We start from the raw sequence: 3,382 nt of genomic DNA, 5'->3' as shown, positions 1-3,382 counted from the left end.
CCAGGAGGACATCATGGGACACCAGGTCAAAGGCTTTTTTAAAGTCCAAATATATGACATCAACCTCTTCCCTCTTGTCCAGGTGATATGTCACCTGGTCATAGAAGATAATGATATTGGTCAGGCAAGACCTACCCGCAACAAACCCGTGTTGGTTGTCCCTCAGGATGTTGCCTTCTGTTAGCCTGTCAAGAATGGTTTCTTTGATAATTTTTTCCAAAATCTTCCCAGGAATTGAGGTCAAACAGGGATTGGCCTGTATTTTTCTGGGTCTTCTTTCCTCCCTTTCTTGAAGATGGGCACCACACTGACCCTCTTCCAATCTTCAGGTACTTTGCCCAAGCTCCACGAGTTCTTGAATATCCTTGCCAGTGATCGCGGTATGATGTCTGCCAGTTCTTTTAGCACTCCTGGGTGCAACCTATCCAGACCAGCTGATTTATGGGGGTCCAGCCTCTCAAGATGTTCCCTCACAAGATCCACGCCAATGGTGGGCATATATTCATCTTCACCCCTGTCATCCTGCATTGTGTTAGGCAGGGTGGTCCCTTTGGGCTAGACGCTGCGGGAAAAAGAACATCCTTTTGTTGGTTTTAAACTGACCGACTCCTGTCATGTTGTGACTCCGCATTCTGGGGTTGAGAGAGAGTCAATAAGAAGTGCCTATTGGCTTTCTCTTTGCCATTTACTATTTTTGTAAACCCCATACCCCCCACATCTTTTTTCTAAACTGAGCAGGCTTGGCCTTTCAGAGGAAAGCCCCTCCATGCCACTGATCATCCTTGTTGCTCTTCTCTGACCCTCTTTAGCTCTATATCTTTTTTTGAGGTGTGGGGATCAGAACTGGGCACCGTATCCAAGGTGTGGACACACCATGGGTTTAGAAAGGGGCATCACGATACTTTTGTCATGTCAAACGAGGCTGGCGGGGCTTGGGTTTGCCTCTCCTCCTTGCCCTTGTGTTTGCTGGCTTGTTGACCGATTCGCCTCCCAGGTGAGGAGGGGGAAGACAGATTCCTTCTATCTAGGGGTCGCATTGTTCCAACACAGCAGGCTTTGGAATTGCACAGCAGCATGCAAGGAGCTGCACAACTCCACCCCGACCCCCCCCCCGCCACACCCTGCTCATACAGATGGGGAAAACTGAGGCAGGAGGGATCAAGCGCCACTCACTACAGCACAGGCAGCTCTTCCCACCACCTGCAAAACCCCCTCCAGCTCTTTGCTGGAAGCACTGGTCACCTGAAGGATTGGAGGCTTCCTGAACCTGCCATGTGGCAAGTCAGGGGCAAAGCCAGGAGCAGTTACCCCAATCCACTGCCCCCAAGGTCCCCAAATCAGTGGTCCTTTGTGCCAATGCCACTGTAGTTAGAAGTATCCTTAGATACACTGCAGCAGCCAGGGCTTGTCAGTTGAGGCACATTTTCAAACCATTCGTTCATTCTCCCCTCTCCGCAGGCAGGAGTAAGGGGGACTGATTGTCTCATCCCACACTGCAGGAATAGGCCCCTCTTCCCCACTCCAAAGACATCAGTCCTTGCCATGCCTGCAAGATCTATACAGTTCTGCCACACAGGCCCACTGGACTCTGCTGGTCACCAAAGACTGACCCCTCTCAAGTCCAACTCATACTGGAACAGACTTGTAGGCCACTGAGCCCAGAAAGGCAAAGGGGAAGGAAGCTCAAGTGATACAGCCCCAGGCTAGTCTAGCAGGATAGAGCCCTGGTGCTACAAAGGTCACCTAAGGTCCTTCTAACTCTCTGACACTATGAGTTTATAGCCAGGAGGGCAATCTCTAAGCCTTGAGAGCTTCAGGCTAAAAGGGAAAACCCACTCACTTTGCCATTTGATTGGCTGCATTTTTTTTTCCAACAGGGCATGTGTTACTTTTATAGTAGCTGCAGTGATAGACGTGCTCAAAACCAGAGAAATGAAGCATGCTGCAAATATGGTCATCTCTAGAAGACTGTTCAGTCAGCCATATCACAAACTGAGGGGGCTTGGGCATGGTCTTAGAAGTTTTCCTGACCCTCTAGGCCACTAACAACAACCATCGAAGTGAGCCCCAGGCAGAAGGATGGTGGATTCAAGCCAGAATCTGACTCTGGTAGCTCCCAAGTCTGAATAAAGCGGTATAGAAACCTCTAAAGGAAGAGACCTCTCATACATGCCAAGAATAGCACTGAGCACTATCGTGAGTGTTAAGTTCCAAATGATCAAAACCATGTAGATTACTGTACAGAAACAGGAAAATAAAACCCAAAAAACAAGCCACATAGCCGCTATGACAAGGAGCTTACAAGCTGAGAGCTACTCAAAGGCAAACTGCACAGATAATGCTGAATCTACAATACAAAAGCTAAAGCCTGGCTGAATTTGTCCTCGGTCACTCACGAAAGGAAGCTGTGAGAAAAGTTCTCTTCTGTAAGCCTGGAGCAAACACCATCCTACACAGATATTAATAAAACAAGAAAGCTCTAGTGAGCATCGGGATGCAGCACATCTTACTTGTACTAAAAGGACTTATTTTCCCACTGTTTCATGGGTATGGTGGTATTAGTAGCTGCTTTATATATAGGCCCTGGGAAAATAAACCCTCACAATCAGCCACTGGCAAGAATATTTGAGCACTCGTGGCACACGGGCCAGGTCCCGAAGGACTGGAAAAGGGCCAATGTGGTCCCTATTTTCAAGAAGGGGAGGAAGGAGGATCCAGGCAACTATAGGCCAGTCAGTCTCACCTCCATCCTTGGCAAAGTCTTTGAAAAGATTATTAAGGCTCATATGTGAGAGTCCAGCACGAAAAATTATGCTGAAGGGAAACCAGCATGGGTTCATAGCAGGTAGATCATGCCTGACTAATCTAGTCTCTTTTTATGACCAGGTTACAAAACACCTAGATGCAGGAGTAGGGGTTGACATCATCTACTTAGACTTCAGGAAGGCCCTCGATATGGTATCCCACCCCATACTGGTGAACAAGTTAAGAGGCTGTGACTTGGATGATTACAGAGTCCGGTGGGTGGCAAGAGGGTCGTACCTAGACAGTGGTGATGGACGGGTCAGTATCGACCTGGAAGGACGTTGGCAGTGGGGTCCTGCAGGGCTTGGTCCTTGATCCGATACTCTTCAATGTCTTCATCAGTGACTTTGACGAGGGAGTGAAGTGTACTCTGTCCAAGTTTGCGGATGATACAAAACTGTGGGGAGAAGTGGACACGCCAGAGGGCAGGGAACAGCTACAAGCAGACCTGGACAGGTTGGACAAATGGGCAGAAAACAATAGAATGCAGTTCAACAAGGAGAAATGCAAAGTGCTGCACCTAGGGAGGAAAAATGTCCAGCACACCTACTGCCTAGGAAATGACCTGCTCGGTAGC

Source organism: Alligator sinensis, unplaced genomic scaffold (assembly GCF_000455745.1).
Source record: "Alligator sinensis unplaced genomic scaffold, ASM45574v1 scaffold708_1, whole genome shotgun sequence".
Taxonomy (NCBI): domain Eukaryota; kingdom Metazoa; phylum Chordata; order Crocodylia; family Alligatoridae; genus Alligator; species Alligator sinensis.
The sequence above is the reverse complement of the archived record's forward strand: the minus strand, read 5'-3'. Positions refer to the sequence as shown.